Raw genomic sequence first — 12,154 nt, forward strand, 5'->3', positions numbered from 1 at the left:
TTGCACAACACACTTCTACCGGACCACTGAGGTTGCACCTGCAAAAGCCCCTGGCAGGATCTTAATTAGCATGAAATAACGGTTCACTTGATTAAGCTCACCCAGTGCAATGGTTAGGTAGAGTTCACTCTTTAAACCATTGAATTTGTCCATGATGCGCAAACCCTCCAGCACACCAGCTGAATGAAATCAAGCGCACCTAATCTCAATTGGGAAATTGGACCAATGGAAATTATGTTCAGTGGCTTGCAGATGTACTTAATTAACCAGCCAGATTAAAAGGGTCTAGGATTCCTTTGTAAGGCACAGCTAAAAAGACAATCAGATATGTTATCAGGGATTTCCTGGTAAGGCTGCTGGCTACTATTAGTTCAGAATACTGAGGTTGTGATGAGAAAAATGGCTGTGAGTTTTGAAGTGTCTGTGAGGTAAATTGTATGGCTCTAGTTTGTTTCCATTGTCTTCCATGTTTTACAGGTAGTTGTATTTAACTGACTAGGATGTTTTTATTTAGAATTTCTTGGATTGTTGCCTGCTAATTGGAGGGATAACCTGTTATTCTCCACCTAAAGGTGTGTTTTGTTCTGCACATTTAATTCAGTAAAAGTAACACTGTATAAATGGCCGAACTTCAAATGCTGGAATTTTACGATTTTAAACTTTATTTTCTTTTGTAGGTAATTATAGATATATTCCCCAAAATCAATTAAAAGGAACTGGCCACAATGCAGCGGAAGCTACCGGCTCCCGTATCTCGGCAAGTGAAGCAGCCACTAATAATGCCTCAGCAAGCGTCATGACTGGCCTAAATGTGGCCAGCTGCTTCAGCTGAGGTAGTGACGAGCAAGCGGCCACCCATAATGACTCGGCAGCGGAAGTAGCCACGCACAATGTTTCGGCAAGTGTGGCAACTGGCCCAAATACCTTAGGTGACGCAACTGGCCACGGTGCAGCGGAAGCAACTGGACACAGTGCCACGCAAGCGGCCACCCATAATGCCTCGGAAGTGGCCACCCACAATGCCTCAGCAAGCGTCACGACTGGCCTAAATACCTTAGGTGAAGCAACTGTCCACAGGCCCCCTTGCAGGAGGCGCCCTTGCCGACGCGCCCTTGCCTCGGCAGGGGCCACAGGCCTTGAACAGGAGGGCCAACTTCTCAAGCAACATGGATTTTAGCAGCAGTGATGTTCCTCAGGATTTTGGGTCTGACGGTGACAATGAAGCACCCAATGTGTCAGCTCCAGCAGCGTTCAAGGCAACATCGTTGAACAGTCAGTTCTCATCTCAATATAGTTACAAATCGGTGTATGAGAGTTAAACTTTCTACTCCCAAACCTGTATACCACTGGGGAGGTTATACCTTTTTGATAGCGGAGATGCTCTCAAGGACTGCAGTGACGTTGACATCTCTGAACCAAGCATATCCCCACCTGCTAAAAACTCCTCCACAAGGTAACGGCTACTGGGATGCAATGTAATGTTCAACTTTTACACTGATCGGAACTTTGTGTTCTGATTTTGAAATCCTTTGTACTAATCAGCTATCAACAGAATTGCAATGGTAGATTCATCCTTTGGATGACAATTCTGAGTTGTTGCTGACACTAAGCTTCCACTGGATGCTTTTGCGTCGGCCAGAAATGCTGCTGCTCATGCTACCCTGCATTACTTGTAAAACACAATAAAATATTGTACCTTTAAAAGTGCCTCCTTGTGTTTTGAAATACTGTGTTTAATGTCTACCTTTGGCTTGCTGGTTGAGAACAGTGTTAGTTTCCAGTGCAATTTGTAGTAAAAGGGAATGTGGTTCACAGTTCCTAATCTTTTGGATTTCAAATATATATTATTTATTTGTATCTTTGCTGCTGGTTGACAAATCCCAAGATTGGCTCTACGTTAAAGCCACTGACCACGTTTACATCAATATTCCGTTACTCTGAATACTGAAGTATTTATTTTGTGTTGACATGTAAACATCAAATCCTGTTTTACAAAAACCTGAGAAAGCTTGTACCCCGGGGATGGGCTACTGTGGCATGTAAACCTCTGAATTCTGTTTTTGTGGTATGCACAGGCTCCGTTTCTCATCTCATGGTTGTCTGACTCTGTCAAACAAATCATTTTAAAGTGGACTACCTGCTCAGTTTGATCCACCATAACTGAGCTAAACGGCTACTTTCACCCCTAATTTAGACAGGTTTCTGCTTACTTACATTAGGTAGGCCATTTGTCAACTATAGTTTAATACATGCAGCTTCTTCTGTCATAACTTGTTGCCCCAGAAGACGAAAGTAGTGCTCACAAATGTCTTACGTTGCTAGAATGAATGCATTAGTAAGCTTAACAGGTAACATTATTTAAGGACCAGGTAGCATGCTAGAACACAGTGGAAACATTGGTCCTGTGCCAAATGTAATTCTGACAGATTTTAAGGAAATGGAAAACTGAGAATTGTTACTTCAGTTAGTCTTGGGTGTGTATTTTATGTGGTTGAAATGCTGTCTGCTTGCACATTACACGTGCATTTGCATTTTCCCCGAGACGCTGATAGAAATATTTATCCACTCCTGTTCCCAAGACAATTTAAAGATACATTTTACTGCAACTGAAGTTAATAAACTCTGCAAAAAAAAAGAAACGTCCTTTCACTGTCAACTGTTTATTTTCATGAACATAAGATTCTACAACTGAGACAAACTGAACAAGTTCCACAGACATGACTAACAGAAATGGAATTGTGTCCCTGAACAAAGGGGGAGTCAAAAGTAACAGTATCTGGTGTGGCCACCTGCTGCATTAAGTACTGCAGTGCATCTCATGGACTGCACCAGATTTGCCAGTAATTGCTTTGAGATGTTACCCCACTCTTCCAAGGCACCTGCAAGTTCCCGGACATTTCTAGGGGGAATGACCCTCACCCTCCAATCCAACAGGTCCCAGACGTGCTCAATGGGATTGAGATCTGGGCTCTTCGCCTGCCATGACAGAACACTGACATTCCTGTCTTGCAGGAAATCACGCACAGAACGAGCAACATGGCTGGTGGCATTGTCATGGTGGAGGGTCATGTCAGCCTGCAGGAAGGTTACCACATAAGGGAGGATGTCTTCCCTGTAACACACAGCGTTGAGATTGCCTGCAGTGAATAGCTCAGTCCGATGATGCTGTGTGACACCGCCCCAGACCATGACGGACCTCCACCTCCAAATCGATCCCGCTCCAGAGTACAGGCCTCGGTGTAACACTCATTCCTTCAACGATAAACGCGAATCCGACCATCACCCCTGGTGAGACAAAACTGCGACTTTTCAGTGAAGAGCACTTTTTGCCAGTCCTGTCTGGTCATAGTGAAGTAATTACAGTTTAGCAGTGATAGAGTGATACATGAGCAGATGATGTGCAAGTAGAAATACTGGTGTGCAAAAGAGCAGAAAAGTAAATAAAAACAATATGGGGATGCGGTAGGTAGATTGGATGGGCTGTGTACAGCTGCAGCGATCGGTAAGCTGCTCAGATAGCTGATGTTTAAAGTTAGTGAGGGAAATATAGGTCTCTAGCTTCAGCGATTTTTGCAATTCATTCCAGTCGCAGGCAGCAGAGAACTGGAAGGAAAGGCGGCCAAGAGGTTTTTGCTTTAGGGATGATCAGTGAGATACACCTGCGCTTTACCTAGCATAGCCTTGTAGATGACCTGGAGCCAGTGGGTCTGACGACGAACATGTAGCGAGGGCCAGCCGACTAGGGCATACAGGTCGCAGTGGTGGGTCGTATAAGGTGCTTTAGTAACAAAACGGATGGCACTGTGATAAACTGCATCCAGTTTGCTGAGTAGAGTATTGGAAGCTATTTTGTAGATGACATCGTCGAAGTCGAGGATTGGTAGGATAGTCAGTTTTACTAGGGTAAGTTTGGCGGCGTGAGTGAAGGAGGCTTTGTTGCGAAATAGAAAGCCGACTCTAGATTTGATTTTGGATTGGAGATGTTTGATATGAATCTGGAAGGAGAGTTTGCAGTCTAGCCAGACACCTAGGTACTTATAGATGTCCACATATTCTAGGTCGGAACCATCGAGGGTGGTGATGCTAGTCGGGCGTGCGGGTGCAGGCAGTGAACGGTTGAAAAGCATGCATTTGGTTTTACTAGCGTTTAAGAGCAGTTGGAGGCCACGGAAGGAGTGTTGTATGGCATTGAAGGTCGTTTGGAGGTTAGATCGCACAGTGTCCAAGGAGGCGCCAGAAGTATACAGAATGGTGTCGTCTGCGTAGAGGTGGATCAGGGAATTGCCCGCAGCAAGAGCAACATCATTGATATATACAGAGAAAAGAGTCGGCCCAAGAATTGAACCCTGTGGTACCCCCCTAGACTGCCAGAGGACCGGACAAGATGCCCTCCGATTTGACACACTGAACTCTGTCTGCGAAGTAGTTGGTGAACCAGGCAAGGCAGTCATTAGAAAAACCGAGGCTACTGAGTCTGCCGATAAGAATGCGGTGATTGACAGAGTCGAAAGCCTTGGCCAGGTCGATGAAGACGGCTGCACAGTACTGTCTTTTATCGATGGTGGTTGTGATATCGTTTAGTACCTCGAGCGTGGCTTAGATGCACCCGTGACCGGCTCGGAAACCGGATTGCACAGCGGAGAAGGTACGGTGGGATTCGAGATGGTCAGTGATCTGTTTGTTGACTTGGCTTTCGAAGACTTTAGATAGGCAGGGCAGGATGGATATAGGTCTGTAACAGTTTGGGTCCAGGGTGTCTCCCCCTTTGAAGAGGGGGATGACCGCGGCAGCTTTCCAATCCTTGGGAATCTCAGATGATACGAAGGAGAGGTTGAACAGGCTGGTAATAGGGGGTGCGACAATGGCGGCGGACAGTTTCAGAAATAGAGGGTCCAGATTGTCAAGCCAAGTTGATTTGTATGGGTCCAGGTTTTGCAGCTCTTTCAGAACATCTGCTATCTGGATTTGGGTAAAGGAGAAGCTGGGGAGGCTTGGGCGAGTAGCAGCGGGGGGGGGGGGGGGGGGGGGGAGCTGTTGGCCAAGGTTGGAGGAGCCAGGAGGAAGGCATGGCCAGCCGTTGAGAAATGCTTGTTGAAGTTTGATTATCACGGATTTATCGGTGGTGACCGTGTTACCTAGCCTCAGTGCAGTGGGCAGCTGGGAGGAGGTGCTCTTGTTCTCCATGGACTTTACAGTGTCCCAGACCTTTTGAGTTAGAGTTGCAGGATGCAAATTTCTGCTTGAAAAAGCTGGCTTTCGCTTTCCTGACTGACCGTGTATTGGTTCCTGATTTCCCTGAACAGTTGCATATCGCGGGGACTATTCGATGCTATTGCAGTTCGCCACAGGATGTTTTTGTGCTGGTCGAGGGAAGTCAGGTCTGGAGTGAACCAAGGGCTATATCTGTTCTTAGTTCTGCATTTTTATAACAGAGCATGCTTGTCTAAGATGGTGAGGAAGTTACTTTTAAAGAATGACCAGCCATCCTCAACTGACGGGATGAGGTCAATATCCTTCATGGATACCCGGGCCAGGTCGATTAGAAAGGCATGCTCGCAGAAGTATTTTAGGGAGCGTTTGACAGTTATGAGGGGTGGTCGTTTGACCGCGGACCCGTAGCGGATACAGGCAATGAGGCAGTGATCACTGAGATCCTGATTGAAGACAGCAGAGGTGTATTTGGAGGGTAAGTTGGTCAGGATAATGTCTATTAGGGTGCCCATGTTTACAGATTTAGGGTTGTACCTGGTGGGTTCCTTGATGATTTGTGTGAGATTGAGGGCATCTAGCTTAGATTGTAGGACTGCCGGGGTGTTAAGCATATCCCAGTTTAGGTCACCTAACAGAACAAACTCTGAGGCTAGATGGGGGGCGATCAATTCACAGATGGTGTCCAGGGCACAGCTGGGAGCTGAGGGGGGTTGGTAGCAGGCGGCAACAGTGAGAGACTTATTTCGGGAGAGATTCATTTTTAAAATTAGAAGTTCGAACTTTTTGGGCATAGACCTGGAAAGTCTGACAGAACTTTGCAGGCTATCTCTGCAGTAGATTGCAACTCCTCCCCCCTTTGGCAGTTCTATCTTGACGGAAAGTGTTATAGTTGGGAATGGAAATCTCTGAATTTTTGGTGGCCTTCCTAAGCCAGGATTCAGACACGGCAAGGACATTAGGGTTGGCAGAGTGTGCTAAAGCAGTGAGTAAAACAAACTTAGGGAGGAGGCTTCTGATGTTGACATGCATGAAACCAAGGCTTTTTCGATCACAGAAGTCAACAAATGAGGGTGCCTGGGGACATGCAGGGCCTGGGTTTACCTCCACATCACCCGAGGAACAGAGGAGTAGTAGGATGAGGGTGCGGCTAAAGTCTATCAAAACTGGTCGTCTAGAGCGTTGGGGACAAGGAATAAAAGGAGCAGATTTATGGGTTTGGTAGAATAGATTCAGGGCATAATGTGCAGACAGGGGTATGGTGGGGTGCGGGTACAGCGGAGGTAAGCCCAGGCACCGGGTGATGATAAGAGAGGTTGTATCTCTGGACATGCTGGTTATAATGGGTGAGGTCACCGCATGTGTGGGAGGTGGGACAAAGGAGGTATCAGAGGTTAGAGGAGTGGAACTACGTGCTCCATTGTAAACTAAAACAATGATAACTAACCTGAACAACAGTATACAAGGCATATTGATATGAGAGAGACATACAGTAAGGCATAAAGTAATCGCAGGTCTTGATTGGGAGAGCTAGCTAAAACAACAGGTGAGACAACAGCAGCTAGTCAGCTAACACAACAACAGCAGGTAAAATGGCGATGACTAGGCAGAGAGGGTCGGATTAACTACACACAGAGCCTGAGTTCGCGGCTGGGGCCGACAGATAAAACACAAATACAGAATGGAGTACCGTGATTAATGGACAGTCCAGCAGGCATCAGCTATGTAGCCAAGTGATCATAGTGTCCAGGGGGCAGCAGTAGATGGAACAGGGAAGCCGCCACTACGCGGCGTTTAAAGTTAGTAGCCCGGGGGTGGTCTGCTCAGACGGAGGGGGTCTGCTCAGACGGAGTCCGGTTGAGGGCACAGCGGATGGAGTATTCGTCGGCAGACCAGACATGGTGGTGCGGTGGGGCACCGTGTCGACAGAGAATCCAAGCCAGATGGCGAAAGGTATTGTAAAATTTTGTTTGCTAACTGGTCCTAGCTTCGTGGCAGTGGCGGCAGTGACATACTTTTTTTAAAGAATATACCTTTATTATTATTCCCCGCAAACCCTACCACCGATCCCCCAATTGGAGTAAACTGATAAACATTTGTTTTTACCTTCAATTTATACATCTTATACACATTTTACAGACACAGTCTACTTTATAATAGTTCTCTCTTGTTTGTTCTTAGTCCTTCCTCTATTTCTGTTGTCCATCCAGTTTGATTTCCACTTGTAACTGTGCTATTTCACAAAAGCTCCGCACCTATACACATTTCACAGATCCCGTATGCCCTACATTGTTTATCTTGTTATTAGTCCCACCCTTCATCTCCACTCAACCCTTCCCTGCAATGGCATTACCATAATCTCTAGGCTGTGCCGAGTTCAACGAGATGCCCAGCCTGATCGTAGCTAGCTCGGTCTGAGCTCAGCAACCATGAAAATAGTAGGCTCATAATGAAGCCTGGTGTCACGTTCCTGACCTATTTCTGTTAGTTTGTTGTATGTGTTAGTTGGTCAGGACGTGAGTTTGGGTGGGCATTCTATGTTTTCTGTTTCTATGTTGGTTTATGGGTTGCCTGGTATGGCTCTTAATTAGAGGCAGGTGTTTGGCGTTCCTCTAATTAAGAGTCATATTTAGGTAGGTTGTCTCACATTGTTCGTTGTGGGTGGTTGTCTCCTGTGTCAGTGTTTGTCGCACCATACGGGACTGTTCGGTTTGTTTTGTTATTCGTCATTTTTATGTGTAGGCTATTTTCCCTGTTCGTGCGTTATTCGTGTTATGTGAGTCCGTCGTCCAGGTCTGTCTACACCGTTTGTTGTTTTGTTAGTTTATTAGTCAAGTTCGTGTTTTCGTGTTTTCTTTAATAAATTATGTCTTCAAACTCCGCTGCATTTTGGTTCAATCCCTGCTCCTCCTCATCGGATGAAGAGGAGGACATCCGTTACACCTGGCCCTAAATTGCAGGTGCTTTTGGGTGACAGCGGGAGAACAGTTAGGGTTAGAAGCACAATTCGACCTCAGAAACGTTCCTGCGGTCCACCCGATCTGTGCAAGCCTAACCTTGACCATGTGGCATTAACCCTTAACTTCTCTGGGGCAGGTGGGACGCAAACGTCCCACCGGCCAATAGCCAGGGAAAATACAGCGCGCCATATTCAAATAACATATAAAAATCAAACTGTCATTAAATCATACATGTAAGATACTAAAGTAAAGCTACACTCATTGTGAATCCAGCCAACATGTCAGATTTCAAAAAGGCTTTTCGGCGAAAGCATAAGATGCTATTATCTGATGATAGCAAAACAGTAAACAAAGACTACCATAATTCAACACTGCAAGCACGACACAAAACGCAGAAAAAAATATAAATCATGCCTTACCTTTGACGAAATTCTTTTGTTGGCACTCCAATATGTCCCATAAACATCACAAATTGTCCTTTTGTTTGATTAATTCCGTCGATATATATCCAAAATGTCAATTTATTTGGACCGTTTCATCCAGAAAAATACAGCTTCCAACTTTCGCCAAGTCACTACAAAATATATCAAAAGTTACATGTAAACTTTACCAAAACATTTTAAACTACTTTTGTAATACAACGTTAGGTATTTTTAAACATTAATAATCGATCAATTTGAAGACAGAATGATCTGTGTTCAATACAAAAAGAAAACAAACTGACGCAACGGTTTTCGTAACGTGACTCTCAAAAAATGTACTTAATGTGACCCTCATTTACGATAGCCCTACTTCTTCACTACACAAAGGAATAACCTCAACCGATTTCGAAGGACTGGTCACATCCAGTGGAAGCGGTAGGAACTGCAAACAAGTCCATTAGAAATCTGGTGTCTCTAAGAAAACTCTGAACTTTGAAAAGACAGTGACATCAAAAAAATTCAAATTCTGAATGGTTTGTTCTCAGGGTTTTGCCTGCTACATAAGTTCTGTTATTCTCACAGACATGATTCAAACAGTTTTAGAAACTTCAGAGTGTTTTCTATCCAAATCTACTAATAATATACATATCTTATATTCTGGGGATGAGTAGCAAGCAGTTGAATTTTGGCATGCTATTTTTCCGAAAGTGAAAATGCTGCCCCATGCCATCAAGTTAACAGTGAAAACTGTTTTTTTTTTTATCTCACAGTTTACAATGACATCTCTCCCCATAGGAATACATAGGCTTCAGGTTGAATTTAGAGGAGAAGGCAATGTGGGTTATGAATGCCTTATGAACCTGTCTTCGATAACAATCCATCAGGCCCCTATGAGGTCTACCTGTGTCGATTCTAAAGCAACCGGAAGTGGTTAAAAATCACTCTAAAAGTGTTTTGCCACACCCAACCTGCAGTTTGAGAGAAATAGTGCATTCAACCCTGTGTAAATCAGTCAGTTCTTAACGTAAAGACTTAAAACTCAGGATTCTGTAAAAGCATACCCCATTCAGGATATGTGTTTACTTTTAGCTTCCTGTGCCAGCCGAAAGTGCCATAATTGGGGTCAAATGGGCTGTTTCGAAGGGTTAAAATAGTCAGATCTTTCCAAAACTTAATGTGTGAGATTAGGCAACCCTCATGAACTGTAAATCAGTCATTCATCCCATCAGATTTCCAAGAAAAACTCACACACAAACAGCAAGGATGGAGTGACACAGTGTGGGGCTTAGAGACATGGAGCCTGCAATAGTTACCTTTGTTCAAACTATCAAAGAACCGTTAGACCTAGAGCTCTGAAACTTTAGAAACCCGTTATAGAGCTCAGGTCGATAGTGCACGGTGAGTTGTGGCTCTAGAACTTTCTCAGACCGAGAAACAACCTCGTACATTTGCAATAACTTCAATTCATTTTGACTATTACAAAAATGACGACATTTAGAAAAGTCCCAGAGTCGCAAGACTAGATGCATTGAAATCTCCTCGGCCCATAGAGACGGACCCCAACGTTTCTGTCCAATAGCTCATTCAAGAATCCCGTAGCAACGCCCGGAAAAAGTGGATTTTCAGCACCAATTAAGGTCGCTGCTCGGGCTCCAAATGACCTATCGAGCCGAAACTTGGGATTCGAGGTCGCCTCAGCTAGGCCTACAAATAATTTCAGAACTGGACCCGCAGCTAGATAGTAACTACGTGTTATATGTTTTTATTATGGATTAACTTCTTATGGCTGAACGGGCATTATTGAGTAGCTTGGATGAAAGGTGCCCATTGTAAACGGCCAGCTCCTCAGTCTCAGTTCCTAATATATGCATATTATTATTGGATAGAAAACACTCTAAAGTTTCTAAAACTGTTTGAATTAAGTCTGTGAGATTAACAGAACTCATATGGCAGGCAAAAACCTGAGAAGTTCCACTGTCACGTTCCTGACCTGTTTTCTGTTAGTTTTGTATGTGTTGGTTGGTCAGGACGTGAGTTTGGGTGGGCAGTCTATGTTTTCTGTTTCTATGTTTGTTTAAGGGTTGCCTGGTATGGCTCTCAATTAGAGGCAGGTGTTTGGCGTTTCCTCTAATTGACAGTCATATTAAGGTAGGTTGTTTCACATTGTTTGTTGTGGGTGGTTGTCTCCTGTGTCTGTGTATGTCGTTGCCCCACACGGGACTGTTGTCGGTTTGTTTGTTTTTTTCGGTTTATGTAGTCTGTTCCTGTTTCATGCGTTCTTCGTTATATGTAAGTTCTTATGTTCAGGTGCGTCTACGTCGTTTGTTGTTTTGTAGTTAATCAAGTATATTTATTTTTTGTCTTAGTTGTTTTGTCGTGTTTAAATAAATATCATGTCTAAGTATCACGCTGCGTCTTGGTTCAATCCATGCTCCTCCTCTTCGGAGGAAGAGGAGAACCGTTACACACTTCCTGTTTGGATTTTTTCTGGGGGTGCCATATTTTCAACTAAGCTCTCATTGAATAGAACGAGAGATATGGATGGGTTTTCACTTCCTACGGCTTCCACTGGATGTCAACAGTCAATAGAACTTATTCTGATTACTCTAATTTGAAGGGGATTCGAAGGAGACAGGAATGAGTAATTACTGCCATGAGGTGCCCACACATTGAACTGGCGCGTTCACGTGAGAGTGAGCTCCGTTCCTTCTCTCAATTGAAGTAGATTTAATTCTCCGGTTGGAACGTTATTCAAGATGTATGTTAACAACATTCTAAAGATTGATTCAGTACATCGTTTGACATGTTTCTACTGACTGTAAGGGAACGTTTGGACATTTCGTCACGTTATAGTGGTCGCGCTTTGAGACTTTGGTTAGGGTATTTGGTAAACAATTCGAAAGTAGCCAATTTGACATAAATAACGGACATGAACGAACAAATCAAGCATTTATTGTGGACCTAGGATTCCTAGGACTGCATTCTGATGAATTCATCAAAGGAAACATTTATCATGTATTTTCTGGTTTCTGTTGAGTCCAACATGGTGGCTAATTTGGCTAATCATCTGAGCTACGTCTCAGATTATTGCATGGTTTATGTTTCCGTAAAGTTTTTTTGATATCTGACACAGCGGTTGCATTAAGGAGTGTCATGATGTTGTATGCTTGGGAACTGCAAATCCAATCCCCCTCTCCCTGCCTCTCCCTTTCCACCACAACCCATGCGGTGATCAGAGACGTCGTAAATTCCTGAGAATCTCCTCATGGCTAAACAGTATGAAGAGAGAGGGTAAACTTTCAGGACAAAGGAATTTTCTCCCACCTCACAGAACTTGAAGTTTCATGTCCTGCAAAAGTATAAAAGATTGGTGGGGAGTCCAGCTATTAACATGCCCATTGGCCACCACGTGGGAAACTCATGAGAGACTGTGGGACTACATTACCATACCGCTGTTTATATAATAACCTCAGATATGAGGTTTACATCTGTTTGTTGTATAAAATGAATGAGTGAGTATGATACTGTTTGTATAATTGTGTAATATGATTTTGAACTGTTTAA

At 44.1% G+C, this 12,154-nt stretch overlaps 1 long non-coding RNA gene across 1 annotated transcript; it reads left to right on the forward strand.

Moving 5' to 3' along the window:
• Window positions 1-304: 304 nt before the first annotated feature.
• On the forward strand, window positions 305-1,704 carry LOC129839662 (uncharacterized). Its single transcript, XR_008757057.1, has 3 exons — window positions 305-428; window positions 515-572; window positions 678-1,704. It is a non-coding gene; the product is annotated as an uncharacterized LOC129839662 (long non-coding RNA).
• The last annotated feature ends 10,450 nt before the right edge of the window (window positions 1,705-12,154 follow it).

The sequence above is a fragment of the Salvelinus fontinalis genome, chromosome 40, assembly GCF_029448725.1.
Source record: "Salvelinus fontinalis isolate EN_2023a chromosome 40, ASM2944872v1, whole genome shotgun sequence".
NCBI classification, from domain to species: domain Eukaryota; kingdom Metazoa; phylum Chordata; class Actinopteri; order Salmoniformes; family Salmonidae; genus Salvelinus; species Salvelinus fontinalis.